The sequence below is a fragment of the Drosophila takahashii genome, chromosome 2L (genome assembly GCF_030179915.1).
Source record: "Drosophila takahashii strain IR98-3 E-12201 chromosome 2L, DtakHiC1v2, whole genome shotgun sequence".
In the NCBI taxonomy this organism is placed as follows: domain Eukaryota; kingdom Metazoa; phylum Arthropoda; class Insecta; order Diptera; family Drosophilidae; genus Drosophila; species Drosophila takahashii.
In genome coordinates, this window is record NC_091678.1 from 32965603 (window position 1) to 32983162 (window position 17560).

The 17560-nt window shown below is 39.7% G+C and overlaps 1 protein-coding gene across 1 annotated transcript in view; it reads right to left on the reverse strand.

Moving 5' to 3' along the window:
- The window catches only part of l(2)41Ab (lethal (2) 41Ab), a 344790-nt gene that overhangs the window by 63984 nt on the left and 263246 nt on the right, over positions 1–17560 (reverse strand). The gene's annotated exons all lie outside the window — the stretch shown is intronic.

Here is a 17560-nt window from a genome sequence, read left to right on the forward strand (position 1 = left end):
AACAAAACGGTAAATCACTATGTAAATCATGGACACTGTATGGATAGTCCAAATCCACTTCTAAAATATAACCATAATGTCCATCGCTTGGAATAGTTTCTACTACCAAATTTTCTATGTCTATGGGAGACAACCACTTAAACCCTTGGTAAGGTAAAGGTTGAGACATTGCCCAACCATACAAATTATTTGCATCTAAATACATTAAAAATGATGACTCTTTACTAGCATCATAATCACTTAAATATTTATTATTTGCTTTACTATATCTGTGACAGCATTGTACCAAACCACCCCGAATTCCACTTTGTATAAATTTATACATATCAATATCAGTTATTAACTGTAACTCAATTTGAGTGGTTTTCAGCATTGCCTGCCAAGATAAACCTGGTGTTGTATAAAAATGAGCTGGGTCAAGAGAATAATTTTTCATGCAAATTAAACGGAAATTTTCAAAAACGTCAGTTAATAATAATACATCAGTTTTTAAATAAATCTCTAGATAGTCCTTTAGAGATTTACAGGAAAATTGTGTCCAAACTTTAACAGCATGACTATATTCCTCTTGAGAACAATGCTTTTCAGTAAACTGATTATAAAATTGGTCTCTTGATGGTAAACTAGTTTCCTCTAGTCTATGCTCTGAATCAAGATATTCATATGGGAATACACCCTTCTTCCGCATAAGCCTAAATTCATTTTCACAATTAAAATGTGATCTTACTGATTTAAGTTGATCATCTTCTAAATTGGACGCTAAGGCATCTAGACTAGATGACATAAATCTAAATGTGTCTAGAAACCTTATCTCAAAACTGTTTCCACATTCATTTTCAATTTTTTTCATTACTGAAATGAAGTGCTCCTTGTTTATGGGAATAACTTTAATTTCTCCAGGTATTAATGTTAATTCTTTGATAAACAAGTGACAATCATACTTGGAGAAATTGTGGAAGAAAACTGGGATAAAATTAGACGTTTTCAATTCTAAATTACATTTCGAATGAGCTGCACCCCTGTATCTACCTGTATAATGACAATGATCTCGAACCCTATCATCCGCTAAAGCCTTCTCACAAATATGACAATTGAGGGTAAACTCAAAATCATATTCGTCCTCTGGATTCATTACTATGGGAACAATTTTACTCAAATAATTTGTATGAATAGTTTTTAAGTTATTTACAAGGGAATTGACAAAATTTATGGCTGAATTACCTCCCGTTTCCATTACAAATTTATCTAAGCTAGAATCATATGCACACTTTATAAAGTAAGCATATGAAATTGGTACATGTTCATTTACATTAAACAGTTTAGGACTTACATCAATATTTTTACGTCGAAGTATACACTCGAAATCTGCATACACTGCGAACGGAACTTTTAGTTGGTGACGCAGTGCCGTATACTTCAATGTCGATTTATATGGTTTTGGGAGAGTGACAACCTTTCCACTGCAAAGCTCCTTGTGGCGAAGTGCGTGACTTGCAGTTGATGAAAAATTTAAGCAGGTATTGCAAAACCATGTCCGTTCCTTATGTAGACTTTTTTGTGCAGACATTAGTCTGTTAAATAAAAGAAAAATCAAACAAGTAATGTAACATAATAAGTAAAAGTAGGTCTATAACGAGTAAAATTCATACTTTGAAATATTTTTTATCCATGTGTAGTGACCGAACCCGTTTCCTTCCAGGAAAAGTATATTTATGTGCGTCGGCTTTTCAACTCCAGATTGATAAAGAGGTCCAATTATAGTTTCACTTTCCTCATCATATCCAAAAACGTTAATACTCAATGTAACGTTTTTTTGAATGAAAATGTCTATGTCCTTTATTTTGAGCGGGAATGTTAACCCACTGAAGTCCAAATTTATTCCAGATGTTAAAACAAATCTTTCGGCCCTTATATCAACTTTATATGTGTAGCATATACTAGGGTTACTTGCTACCTTTGTAAGTGCCGAAATCAAAGTCCATTTAAAACAGTATGAATCATTCTTATTTTGAACATTAATTATTGCTTTTTTCGAAAAAAGCTTGGGTGGTGTTGGGATAAATGAGGAACCAGGAAGCGGTTTAAATTGATTGAAATTCATTTCCAATCGAATTATGCGGAGTAGGGTCCACCCGCTATCCCTTTCCTGAAACTCTTCCATTTTTATTTTCAGATGGTCTGAGTGATTGGTGAATATGCGGTCTAAATCCAAGTGGTTTGTAACAACTTCCATTTTGCTTTGGAATTGTTTAGTCTCCGTTTTTAAATCGTCATCTTTCACGAGCATATATTCCGCAAAAAGCTCAAAATTAACTTTACATGACATGTAGCTTTGAAGCACATTAAATAAATGCGATTTTAAAGCCTCTCCTGCTTCGAAGAGGAACTCTTCCGGGTATCTTAATTCCTCTCCTTCATTAACAAACATATAATGAAGGATTCGACCCTTGAATCCATCCGAAATCATTTTGATTCTTCCATCCAAAGGTACCATAGCGTTCATCTTGTGGTTCGCGGTTCGTGCATGGTGATTCCATTGAACTCCCACCGGGATGAAACGACGGCATGACTCACAATATTTTTGGGTTTGGTTATTCATTTTAATTTTTATTTTGGAAAGAATTACAATTGTAATTAATTTGTAGATAGTTTGAAATTTTTATTTTCTTTTCACAAAGTCACTTGTAATGTAGTTAATTTGTAGATTGTTTTAAATTTTATTTTCTTTTCACAAAGTCACTTGTAATGTAGTTAATTTGTAATTTTAATTTAATTGTTCTCACAAAGCCACTTTTCAATTGAGGTACACACGTTGATAAGATCACTTTACTGTTTTTCGAAACTAGTAAAAAGAGTAGGTCACTTCAAGAAATTTGAAAACACTGATCTGAATTTGGTAAAATTCTAGCTTAAATATAACTTTGAGGATAGATTATTAGTATGAACTTAAACTTTAGTTTGAAAATTAAAAAATTCAAAGTTTTGATTGGTAAATGAAAATATTTTCCTTAAATTTAATATAGGAAATTAGAGTTGCAACGAATTGATTGGTTGATGAAAATATTTTCCTTAAATTTAATATAAGAAATTAGAGTTGCAACGAATTGATTGGTTGATGAAAATATTTTCCTTAAATTTAATATAAGAAATTAGACTTGCATTATTTTCATTGGTTGATTCCATCGAATATTTGATGTCGAGGGAGGGGTGAAAGTGAACCGTGTCCTAGCAACCAGGTTGTTGACTACTCGGTTTCTAGTCACATTTGCATTTGTCTAACTAATTTTCTCAAAGGGATGATCGCGAGGGAAGGGATGGTGGGAAATTTTTGCTCCCCATATGAGGAGGGGATAAAAGTAAGAAGTTACTGGGAAGAACCTTCAGTTCGAATTACAAGTCTGGATTAATAATATCAGCAGCAGCAACATAAGTTTGGAATAACAACAAAACTACAACCAAAAATCAACAAACCAAACCAACAAAAACAACTATACAACAACAAAAAATCAACTATACAACAAACAACTAATCAACAACCAAAAATCAACAAACAACAACATCATCAACAGACAAACAGCGCCAACAACATCAAGAAACAACAAGAAACAGCGCCAACAACATCAAGAAACAGCGCCAACAACATCAAGAAACAACAAGAAACAGCAGCAGAATGAATAACAACCACGTGTGTGATGAAATCACCAATTTCCTCGAAGAATTTGGTGACTTCATTTTTGAGGATCATCGGGAGTCCCTGGAGATGGACTTCTCCAAGCTACAACAGATGGATCGAGTCGGTGAGAGAAAATCTAGGTATGGTGTGCATATGCTAACATGTCCCTGGGCCGACGATGACGTAAGAGAGGGCCCGGATACATGTCAATGTCACCAGGCACCATACATTAGAATTAAAGCTATTGCTTTAATTAACAAATACAAAAATCTTAACCTTAAATTTACAAATAAAAAATAAATAAAACAATAAAAATATATTTGAAATTAAAATTAACATATTCTTTTGTTTGGGGGATGGGTGATTTTTTTTATTTCAGCTATTTCTTTCAGCTCAAAAAGTTAAAAAATAAAAATATACTTGAATTCAAATTAACATCTTCTTTTGTTTGGGGGATGGGTGATTTTTTTTCAGCTATTTCTTTCAGCTCAAAAAGTTAAAAAATAAAAATATACTTGAATTCAAATTAACATCTTCTTTTTGTTATTGGGGTGGGAGTTTGTTTCTCAGTGGCAAGCAAAGGGATCCCTTTTCAAGGGTGCTTGCTTTCAGCTGTTTCTTTGGGAGTTTGTTTCTCAGTGGCAAGCAAAGGGATCCCTTTTCAAGGGTGCTTGCTTTCACCTGTTTCTTTTGGACGTGACAACAGCCCGTGACATTCTAACACGTACCCGTGTGAGCACCACACTTTCTTAATCTAAGCAAAGGACACCCGGCACACCCCAGTAATTTCTCCCCCATTAACTAGGATAACCCAAATATATCGCTATGATCACCTGACACACCCCAGTAACTTCTCACCCGCTTAACTAGATTCCCTCCCCTCGTTTCACCCTATTTTTCTAACTTCTCCCACGTTCGATCCCGTCAACCTACTCGTCAACCACTTAAGCAGAATGCCTCCCCTCTTTTCACCCCATTTCCTAGATACAAAAGCTGGATATAACTATTGTGGACCCTAATTTACGATCACCCGTCACACCCCAGTAACTTCTTCCCGCTTAATAAGAGTCCCGATTTCTTAAACGAAATTCGGGGGAGCGAATTCCTGAATACAATTCCTAGATATAAGCAACTTATCACCCTAATTTACGATCACCCGTCACACCCCAGTAATATCTCCCCCGATTTCTGGACCGAATTTCGGGATTCCTGATTCCTGAATACAAACCCTACATACAAAAGCTGGATATAACTATTGTGGACCCTAATTAACGATCACTCGTCACGCACCCATTAGCTTTAATTACCCCCACACCTGTCACATTGTCCTGATTTATTACCCTAATTAGCATAATTAATTACCTCCCCCTCCACTTTTGTATCCAGCCTTCGTATCCAGAACCCCCAAAAACATACTACTCATGACGATCCGCTAGCTTCGCATGGAGGCGTGCATAAGACGTGGGAAAGGGTGCGCCGGTATTATTATTGGCCAGGATTGGTCAATGATGTAAAGGCATATATCCAGTCCTGTGAAGTCTGCAAAACTACGAAGGCATCAAATATAATTCAGCGACCACCGATGGGAGTGGCACCAGAATCTCAGCGATTTTTCCAGCGTTTATATGTTGATTTTTTGGGTCCTTATCCCCGATCTCGGAGCGGGAATGTGGGTATATTTATAGTCCTAGACCATTATACAAAGTTTGTCTTTTTAAAAGCGGTAAAAAAACTCACAGCCGATGTAGTCATAAAATATATGCAGCTAGAGTTATTTCACACATTTGGTTTTCCAGAGACGATTGTATCCGACAATGGGTCTCAATTCAAGTCGGAGGCGTTCCGGAAACTGTTAATAGGGCATAAGATTTCGCACATTTTGACCGCGTCCTATTCACCGCAGGCTAATGCGTCCGAAAGGGTAAATAGGTCAGTCATAGCAGCTATTCGCGCATATGTGCGGCCGGACCAAAGGGATTGGGATGAGCACTTAAGTAGCATCTGTTGCGCTCTTCGATCGGCGGTGCACTCAGCCATAGGGACTAGCCCGTATTATATGGTTTTCGGCCAGCATTTTGTTGCGTCTGGATCCACGTACAAGCTGTTACGAACTTTGGGGATTTTAGAAGAAAAATCCGCGGTCTTTTCCCGAGAGGATTCTTTGGAGATAATGAGAAAGAAAGCACAAGAAATTCTAGGCAAGCAAATCGACAAGAATAAGCGCCAGTATGATCTGAGAACGAGAGATGTAGTATATAGAGAAGGGCAGGAAGTATATCTGAAGAACTTCAAGCAAAGCAACTTCACGTCTGGGTACAGCGCGAAGTTAGGGCCTTCGTATCTAAAAGTCAGAGTTCGTAAGAAGATGGGAAATTCTTGTTATGAGATAGAAGATCTGCAAGGCCGAATTCTGGGATGTTTTCACGCCAAGGATATGAAACAATAGGGCTGACTACAAGCTTTGTTTGGGATCAGCCTTTGGTTGGTGAACCCAAGTCAGATCTTGGCGGGGGGCTTTGTAGCGCTTGAATTAATCTCGTAAATTGGGAGGCGCCATCTAGGACTCATATAGGGAAATATATTGAGGGGCAAATAGAAAGGGGGAGGAGAGTAACAGACCCTAACGTCAACCTGCTTTGGGGCATCTCCCAGATTCGCCATGGGTTACCGCCAGAGCTATGGCGGCATAGTCGGTCTTTCCGATTTCGACCATCGAACTGAGCAGAAGTATTTCTTTCAAGTGTCCTCCAAAATTATAATTAAAAGAAAAGTGTACGAAAGTAAAAGTTCGGCGCAGCCATCAAAAATTAGCTCAGCGCTAAGTCCAATTGGGTGAGTGGGGAAGTTGAAGAATAATCCGGTTGGATTTCTGATTAGAGAAATTTGTTTTTTTGATATAGGCTTGGCGCTTTACAAATCATTTTTAAAGTTACAAGATCGGATCTAGAGGCACAAGAGAAAAGAGAGGGACGATAAAGCGAAAGAGGGAAATATTGGCGGACCTGACCTACCGCATCGTCGGCGGGAACGATTGGAACTGGAATTGAGCGGAATTGGCGTTTATTAGTTCTGAGCGCATCAGTAATCGCGCTGCTGCCCAAGAGGGCGCTCAAAAAACCCGAACGAGTGGGTTTTGTGTGTCGCCGGAAAAGAATCGCTGCCAGAGAAATATCGTTTTTGTGTGTGTGGTGAAAAGCGGGAAAAACCCGCGGGAAAAAATATAACCTCCATCTGCGTCCCATTTTTTTGCCTTCTTCGTCGTCAAAAGATAGGAAAATTAAAGTTAACCTAAAAGAAAAGTAATTTTAACCTAAAAGTAAAGTAATGCTATAGCCTTAAAAAGTAAAGTAATTCTAATGCCTTAAAGAGTAAAGTAATTCCATGCAGTAAACTAAAGCTATTCATAGTTCAAATAATCAAAGTAAAAAAAGCATTAAGTGAAAAAAATATATAAGTTAAATTATGTAATCTCCAAATAATGGCATGCGAAAGAAATAACGATGATGAAAGACGGCAATAAGGCAGAAAGGAGAAGATTTGAGTGATTTCTTTTTTTGTGGTTTTGAGTGATTTTCTGGCCGGCGACTCGGGGCAATTTTTTTCATGTGAAATATTTTTTGTGAAAACATTTTTTTAGAATTCTTTTTACAGCATTTCAGGACCACCTCTCGGAAAGCGCTTTCTACGAGGGAGTCGAGAATTGGTAAGCGAAAGACTTTCGTTTATGTAAAATAAATCCCAAAAAAAAAAAAAATTAGAAAAAGAAGAAGGGGATAAATACAAAAAAAAAGGCAAAAAGATGCAGAAAGAAATTAGTGCCCGAGAAATTCGTTGGTGTTAACGTAAAGTAAAAACAAATTAAAGAATAAAGAACCTATTCCTTGTTTGCGCTCAAATCGCTCAGTTTCATGGCTTTTGTGTTTTTGCCAAAATTTTCTGAGTTTTTTATTGCTGCTAATTTAAGGCGGTAAAGTCGCAATCGTGCCATGGGGAACGACAGGCAGAGGCCTGCTGAACGTCTGCTTATTTGTTTATTGATTGCAAAAAAATTTGTTTATATTTACATTTGTTTTATGATTAAAAGTATCTGAATTTATTCTACGGTTTATATGCATGTATTCGAAACATAATTTTTATCATACTATATTTTTGTCCCATGATATTTTATATTTTAGATTTTAAATAAACTTTTATAATTTTGTAAGTCCAAATATTCGACACGGCTAACTTACTCTTTTAACCCACTAATGCCCAAAGGGGTCGCTCGGTAGATTAAATGCTTTTGACAAGAGCGATCACAGGAAGGGAGGGTCATGTGTACCTCAATACCATCGGAGGTTAACAGGCATTAAGGGATTCGACTTGGAGGCAAAAATCATTATTACACTCTATTCTGGATTTTCTTTAATTTTCCCCGTTCTATCGGCTAATGCCTATTTTTGATTGCTATTCCTTTCTCTCCAACTGTTATTGGCTGATTAATTAGGCATGCAACACAATCTTCCCATAATGATTATTAAAGGCGAATTTTAGGAAAGAGTAGCAAGACCACCACGACCATTTGCCGTCGAGCCAGAGCCAGGATAAATTTAATTGTTGCATGCGCACTCTTTTCAAAGCTAGCACCATCGCCAGGGTATACTAATAAAGGCAGTTTTTGTTTGTTAGTATAATTAAATAATAATAAATCGTTACATGATATTTCGTCCTTTACGGGCAGAATGCGAAGATATCTGTGGATGTTGTCGTTCCGAACATACCAAGATGCCCCAGTGATAGTTCTCAAGATTTTTGATTGTGCTCGCTGGATAATGTCGATGTTGCTGCTGCTCGCGTTTCTCCACAACTGGGAGCCGTATGTCCAGACTGGCTTAAGCGTTGAATTGTTGAGCAGGACCTTGAAGTCCAGGCAGAGGGGGGAGCGAGCATTTAAGAGCCAATGGATGCCAATGAATTTTTTTTTATTTTATTTTTATTATGTTTCCTCCATGTAAGTCTCCTGTCTAGGTGAACGCCAAGGTACGTTACATCGTCAGCTTGTGGAAGAGGCGTGTTATTCAGAGTTAGCGGGGGACACGTTTGTCTGTTAAGAGTAAACGTTATGTGTTTACACTTTTGCGCATTTATTTTTATACGCCAGTCTGATAACCACCTCTCCACTACCACGAGGTGATCAGCTAGTAGTGCTGTTGCCTGAATTGGGCATTTGGACCGACTTATGATCGCGGTATTGTCTGCGAATGTGGAAGTAGTTAGCCAGACGTTCGTGGGAATATCTGCGGTGTAAAGGAGAAATAGAGCTGGACCAAGGGCGCTACCTTGGGGAACTGCAGCCTCTATAGTGTAATCGTCGGATGTTGTAGTGTTGCATCTCACCGCGAATTCTCTGTTGTAAAGGTACGATTCAAGTATCATGTGAGTGTTTTCCGGCAGAATAGTTCTGATTTTGTGCATAAGGCCATCAAGCCAGACTCGATCGAAAGCCTTTGCAACATCAAGGAATACCGCACTGCAGTATTCTCGATATTCGAATGCAGACCGTATTTCCGTTGTTAATCTGTTGTCTTGCTCTATTGATCCATGGCTTTCTCGAAAGCCAAATTGATGTGCCGGAATAACGTTGTGCTCTTTCAGATATGGGATTATGCGCGTCAAAAGGCATTTTTCGAGCAGTTTTGACAGACACGAGAGTAAACTTATCGGTCTGTATGAAGCTGGTATTGTGTGATCTTTTCCTGGCTTTGGGATCATTATGATTTTTCCATTTTTTTGGGAAGTAGCCAAGTCGTGTAATCCCGTTAAAGAGTTTACAAATGACCTCAACTGCACAGTTTGGAAGTTCAATTAGCATTTTCGCAGGTATTAGATCACCGCCTGGGGCCTTTTTTGGTTTCAATTGCTCGCTGATGATTTTTGCAACTTCGTTTAGTTGAAACTGAATTGGGTCCGACTCAGTTTCGATTCGAATTGGCGGCGACGGTAGTGCGAATGAATTTGTTGCAGTGTTTGGCTGAAAGACATTTCGAGGATGGCGATCTGCTGGTTTGCCAAGCACGCCTCAAACGTCTTTTCTCCAAAACAAGCTGTTCGATTTCCAAGTTAGTTTTGTGTTGGTGTGTGCGCCCATCCCTCCCTTGCGGTGTAGAGACTTTGGCTGCTGCGACGAGTACAGACTCCAGTGCATCGGCATAGCAGTCGATGTCCTCCTTGATGTTGAGCTGTGGAGTCAGTTCAATGTGGGAACTTACGAACTTTTTGAACTTCAGCCAGTTGGTTCGATGCGACGTCAGCCTCCAAGGGTGCTCGATTAATTCCGGGCTTTCAAGAAGAGTTATTAGCACTGGTGAGTGGTCCGATGATATATCCAAAAGCGATTTTGCAGATATTAGATTGCGAGAAATATTTTTTGTCACAGCAAAATCAATTAAGTCAGGTAGTTTTCTAGGATCTGTAGGCCAGTATGTAGGGCTGCCTGGCGAAACGTAGTCCAGTTTGTTGCATGTCTTGATGAGTGCATTATATAGTTGCCTACCTTTGGGGGTCACAAGGCGGGATCCGCCATGTGCTTTACCTTCTGGATGATCTGTGCTGTAGAACGTGTATCCCCGTATTTGAAAATTATATTTGCTGGTGAGATGCGTTTCTGCCAGCAAAATAACGTCGATGTGGTTTTCGTTCAGATATTGACTTATTTCAGGTTTATGCCGTGAAACACTGTTGGCGTTCCACAAAGTTATTCGAAGACTAGGCATAGTTTATTTGGACTGCTGAGCTGCGAGTATTTTTAACAAGATGTTTTGGGTTTGCACAAGGGTTTGCATGGTGGTTTTCATGAAGGACATAAATTCCATCATATTATGTTGCAAAGTGATCATCATAGTTTCCATGTCACTTTGGGGATGTCCCATGGCCTGCAGGATGTTATCCATTTTCGGTTCTATGTGAGCTGTGCCTGATTTTAGAGCACTGGCGTAAGAAATGTCGTTGGTGGTAATTGAAGGGCCAAATGAAGACCTGGCTGCTTTTGCGAAGAAAACTTCCGGTGTCGTTTGTGATCTCATGTAATTGTTCTGTGTGTTCTGGGAGCGTGCCGTTGTCGTTCGTTGCATCCGACTTTTCATCTCCTTGTAGACTGGACAGCCTCTGTAGTTTGCTGGGTTTCCTTGGCAGTTTACACACTTTTTAGTGAGGGAGTCTTCCTTGTTGGCAGGGCAGGGCTCGGAGTCGTGGATATTTCCACAAGCTGCACATACTGACCTGAGGGCGCAGTAACCCCTGGTGTGTCCGTATTCCTGGCAGTTTGTGCATTGCACTGGCCCGTTCCGTTTGTGCGGCTCTTCTACTGTGATCCTACGATACGATCGGGTGCACTGTGTTTTTTTCAAAGTTCTGCTGTCTGGCTCCAGCTCGACCTTGAATAGTGGTTGCGGCTTCTTGTTTTTGTTCATAATGTTTATAACATTTTTTGCATAGAAACCGTTTTATTTTAAAGCCTCTGTAATTTCACATCGGTCACATCGGGTTCTATTCCCTTAAACACAACTTGCAAGCCTTTGCAGCTTTTTAGCTGGTACGAGTAGTAATTCTTTTTGGCATCGTTTAAGTACTTTGACACTGCTCGGAAATCGTCTTCAGTTCTGGTTTGCAGTTTAGTTTCACTTATATTCCCTAAAGCTATCTTTTTCGACTAGCTCAACTATTTTGTGGACTAGGGCATTCGAGGTTTTTTCCCGAATAGGTGGCGGCTTCAGTTTCCTTGGGGCTAATTGTTCAGACTCTCTTTCGTACTCCGCCAGAATGGAAAATCTATTTTTATTTAGTGGCCCGAGATTTTCAGGGCCTTTGCTGGTACGGTTTACTTTGGGCTTATTGCCGTCAGCATTTTTTGAGGGCGTTAGCTTGCGCTTGGAAATATTTATGTAGCGATCCATGCCTGTCTGCATGGCCTAACCCGCTTGCGGATTTGTCATTTCTTCAACCGTAGCTTTGTTTTTGCCGTTTGACCCGATTTTTGCACTTAATTGTGTTGTTGCTTTACCCGTTGCAGAAGAAGAGAGTGGAGTCGTTATTGCAATGTTGGCGACAGAGGCCGTTGTAGTTGACGTAGTAGTTGCTGTTGTTGTTGCACTAGGTGGCTGAAGCTCGGTTGGAGTTTTGCATTGCTCACTCCATGGCGTTTGAGCGTTGAGAAGCAGGGCGGGAGAGCAAGAACTAGCTCTCTGGTTTTCGGCGGTCAGTAAACTTGCATTTTCTTGCACTTTCGGTTCTAGAGTATTATTCGTAAAAGAGAAATAAGCATTGTTGCGGGCCAAAGAAAGACGACGTTTGTCTTGCTCTCTCTGAATTTTTTCACGGGCTTCGTCTTGTTGTTTTTGGCGTTGAGTGCGCTGATCCACGTTCTTAATCATTTGCTTATTATATATATATATATATGATGGACGTTGATGCACTACGAGCAGTACAAACAAGTGGCCCAACGATACCAAGCACGTGCTTGTTACGCGCGGGACCCCTTTATCAATTTGGGCAAGAATGCGAATTCGCGAGGAAGAATACATAAATCAAATAAAGACGGGACACATAATAAGCGTAACGAAGCAATTAGGAGTGAAGCAGGAGTGAGCTAAAATATTAGTTTTCAATACCGGGATAGAAGTTGAGATGCAAATTAAATTGTAAAGGATGTTATAATTATTACAAAGAACGCGAAAGGGCTCATGCAGACTAAAATTTGATGTACAACGTGGTAAATTAAGAGGATGATAATTTCGTGTTCGTCTAAAGGGAACATTAAAAGTTAGGCGGCTTACAAGTTCTAGAGAATCAATATCACCTCTTATAAGATTATGCATAAAAATAGTACCAAGCATTATTCTACGATTTGCAAGTGTTGGTAAATTAAGCAATAATAATCTACTCTGGTAGGAGGGTAGCCTTACGTTTTGATCCCAGTTCAAATTGCGAAAAGCAAAAAGAAGAAATTTTTTTTGAACCGACTCTATACGGTCAATGTGCACTTGGTATTGTGGGCTCCAAACCGAAGAACAATATTCCAATGTAGGACGGACAAGGGAGGTAAATAGTAATTTGTTTATATAAGGGTCGTCAAATTCTTTTGACCAACGCTTTCTAAACCCAAAAACACTCATTGCTTTGTTGACAGTCTACATTATGTGGCAGTCAAATTTAAGCTTCGTTTCCAGAAGAACGCCTAAATCATTTACTGAATATATATGGTCAAGTGGCAGGTTCTGAAGCAAATAACTTATAAACGTTGGAGTAACCCTATGAAAGGTCATTACGTTACATTTCAGGCAGTTCAAATTTAAGAGGTTATACTCGCACCATACTTGAAAATTATCAATGTCTGATTGTAAGCCGAAACCAGACTCTATATTATTGTATGTCAAACAAAGCTTAACATCATCAGCATACATTGGTACTCGAGAATTTGTTATGATAGAGGGAAGATCGTTTATAAACAGAGTAAGCAGCAAAGGACACAGTGATATTAGCGAGGAACATAAATGTTGCAAATGAGATGTAATAATACGTTCAAAGGCTTTTGGAATTGCCAACAATTTAGAAATACCTCTATAATTCTGGGCATCCGCCTTCGCACCCTTTTTGTGAAGTGGAAAAATAAAAGAGTCCTTCCAGATAGTTGGAAAAACTGATGATGAAATAGACAAATAAAAGAGCTTAAGAATAGGTTTGCAAATGGTTGCTGCACAAAACTTAAGCACAGACCCAAGAAGTCCATCAGGACCGGGAGAATAGGTTGGCGTTGTAGTTGTTAAATCTCTTAAGCTCTCCATCATTGAGCTGTTTAAAAACTCGTGAAAGATTACATAGGCCGTCTCGAGTCTGCCTCATAAAGCTGCTCATCTCAATTGCCAATTCCCTGCAGGACTCACATACCCACATGAGACCAACCCGCAGTTCAATAAAGTCTTTAACTCTGCCAGTGAATCCTGCACATTTAGAATGCATCATCGCTTCGCAGAGCCAACAGTAAATAAACGGGTCATTAGATGATGTCCTAAAATTTTTCTTAGTACAGGCAAAAGGCATCATAGGAAAAATATGTTAATTCAAGAGAAATAACATATAATAAAAATAAAATATGAAAATAATGAAAAATACCTCAAGTAAATTTGACACTGGGATCGAAAACCGCAAAGACACAAAACAACAAAAAGTATAAGAGCGCGAGATCGCGAGTTTAATTAGACACAAGAGAGCGCGAGAGAAAAAAAGTCTATCGACTGAGCGTGGCTTGTGGTACACTAACACATGGTGGAACTATACAAGGTGGTCTCGTCGCGAGAGCTGCCCTCTTTTGAGGACGTTATTTGTGTCAGTCTGTATCTAGCTATCTCATTCTATCGCCTAAGAGAGACAGAGAGGTAAACATATTTAACGTCCTCAGGCGAGACCACCTTGTATAGTTCCACCATGCACTAACAACTATACACACGAACAGTTACAAGTGTAATGCAAGCAAGAGAGAGAGAAATCAGAAATACAGCAAGTTCAGAGAGAGTGAGAGTGGGAGAGTGGAAAAGAGATTACAAGAGTTTTAGCAGGTTTAGAGCGTGTAATTACACTAACAAAGACAAGCGATTTAAACAAATCCAAATAGAAATGTTAAAATAACTAAAACAATGCACCCGTTAATTGGGAGTTTTAGTTTAAAACACTAACGCAATTGTTAGGCTACGCTTTCTTTGTAAGCAATCACAAAACACTCGCAAAAATCACTGAAAACACAAAATAACGCAGAGCACAAAAGTAAACACATCCGTTCACAAGCGTAAAGATGAATTAATTAATTAAAACGTTAGTTTACAAAATGCGACTAGCATCGCGAAACGCAAGACCATACTGTTCTAAATTTTCGAACGTTTTCAACTGGGTGAATGATTGTTTTTCTTTTGTTTTTCCGGAGCGTTAAGAAAACACGTCTACACGCGACCGACAATGAAATTGAAATTTGTTCATCTAAGGACCGTTTTCTTGTCCGTCTGTTCAATTCAAAGGAAGTATTAAACACTGATTTCCTATTCGATTTTAAGATTTTAATTCTACTTTAAATAGTATTTTATTGCATTTTACATAAAAACTTTAAGCTCACTCGCATAGCCGAAACTGCAGTCGATCTTCATTAGTATAGCGATTTGAGAGTGGGGACTCGAAACAAAAAATAAAAAATATTTTAAAGAAGATTATGATAACAGTGGAAGTATTTAATATTGTAAGCAAAGGTATTAGCTATTATATTTAATTATATTCATGTACTTAGAATGTTGTGTTTATTTTTAATAATTTTTGTAATACTTGTTTACTAAGATATAATATGTAGGGGAGAGTGGGGCAATTTCGTCACTGGTGCAATTTTGTCACCTGAATCTCGGAATCCATAAGTTGTAAACATATATCATTTTTTTGACTTAGTCCTTCAAGACGACATGATACAACCAATGCATTTTTTTGCACAGAAGGCCAAGATAATTAAGCTATAATATTAAATGAGTTTTAATAGTTCAAAATTGGTTTGGTTTTACTTTTTCATTTTTTATAAATCAGCAAGGCAATTAAAACAAGGGAGAACGCTATAGTTGAGTGCCTCGACTATTAGATACCCGTTACTCAGCTAAACAACTTAATAGAAATAGGCCTTCTTATATGTTTTTTGCCGCTCGATTTTTACCCAGGGATCTCTTTCTAGAAGAGGATTTCTAGAACTTTCAATTCTGCCTAGCACATCTTCCGTCTCTCTCTAGCGCACTCGAATGCACTTGTGAAAAACGTATACGAGCAAAAAGAGACAAAATGCGCGCCCCATTTCAAATAATTTAAAATTTGCATTAACATAATGTGAATTAGAGTGACCACAGAAAAAAAGGCAGATTTTTTCCAATGCCATTTCCTAGATGGCGCTAGTGTATATTGTATTGCGCTATCTACCGCCTGATAATGGTACTACTGGTCATGAAAGGCGGAAATGTAGGCGCTGGCAAGGTTGAAGCGTTTATTGGGTTTGTGAGCGTTAGAGTGGGCGGGGCAATTTTTTCCTTGGCCAATCGATAGGTATTGACGAAGCGAATACATATCAGTTACTATTTTCATAATAGCTTTAAAACGGTGGGCGTTAGAGGGGGCGTGGCACCTTTTTGAAACAGACTTGCGCTGCGTAGGAGCTCCTAGAATCTGCATGCGAAATGCCAATCTTCTAGCTTTTATAGTTTCCGAAATCTCAGCGTTCAGACAGGCAGGCAGACAGGCAGACAGACAGACAGACAGACAGACAGACAGACAGACAGACAGACAGACAGACAGACAGACAGACAGACAGACAGACAGACAGACAGACAGACAGACAGACAGACAGACAGACAGACAGACAGACAGACAGACAGACAGACAGACAGACAGACAGACAGACAGACAGACAGACAGACAGACAGACAGACAGACAGACAGACAGACAGACAGACAGACAGACAGACAGACAGACAGACAGACAGACAGACAGACAGACAGACAGACAGACAGACAGACAGACAGACAGACAGACAGACAGACAGACAGACAGACAGACAGACAGACAGACAGACAGACAGACAGACAGACAGACAGACAGACAGACAGACAGACAGACAGACAGACAGACAGACAGACAGACAGACAGACAGACAGACAGACAGACAGACAGACAGACAGACAGACAGACAGACAGACAGACAGACAGACAGACAGACAGACAGACAGACAGACAGACAGACAGACAGACAGACAGACAGACAGACAGACAGACAGACAGACAGACAGACAGACAGACAGACAGACAGACAGACAGACAGACAGACAGACAGACAGACAGACAGACAGACAGACAGACAGACAGACAGACAGACAGACAGACAGACAGACAGACAGACAGACAGACAGACAGACAGACAGACAGACAGACAGACAGACAGACAGACAGACAGACAGACAGACAGACAGACAGACAGACAGACAGACAGACAGACAGACAGACAGACAGACAGACAGACAGACAGACAGACAGACAGACAGACAGACAGACAGACAGACAGACAGACAGACAGACAGACAGACAGACAGACAGACAGACAGACAGACAGACAGACAGACAGACAGACAGACAGACAGACAGACAGACAGACAGACAGACAGACAGACAGACAGACAGACAGACAGACAGACAGACAGACAGACAGACAGACAGACAGACAGACAGACAGACAGACAGACAGACAGACAGACAGACAGACAGACAGACAGACAGACAGACAGACAGACAGACAGACAGACAGACAGACAGACAGACAGACAGACAGACAGACAGACAGACAGACAGACAGACAGACAGACAGACAGACAGACAGACAGACAGACAGACAGACAGACAGACAGACAGACAGACAGACAGACAGACAGACAGACAGACAGACAGACAGACAGACAGACAGACAGACAGACAGACAGACAGACAGACAGACAGACAGACAGACAGACAGACAGACAGACAGACAGACAGACAGACAGACAGACAGACAGACAGACAGACAGACAGACAGACAGACAGACAGACAGACAGACAGACAGACAGACAGACAGACAGACAGACAGACAGACAGACAGACAGACAGACAGACAGACAGACAGACAGACAGACAGACAGACAGACAGACAGACAGACAGACAGACAGACAGACAGACAGACAGACAGACAGACAGACAGACAGACAGACAGACAGACAGACAGACAGACAGACAGACAGACAGACAGACAGACAGACAGACAGACAGACAGACAGACAGACAGACAGACAGACAAAATATTATAAATATAAT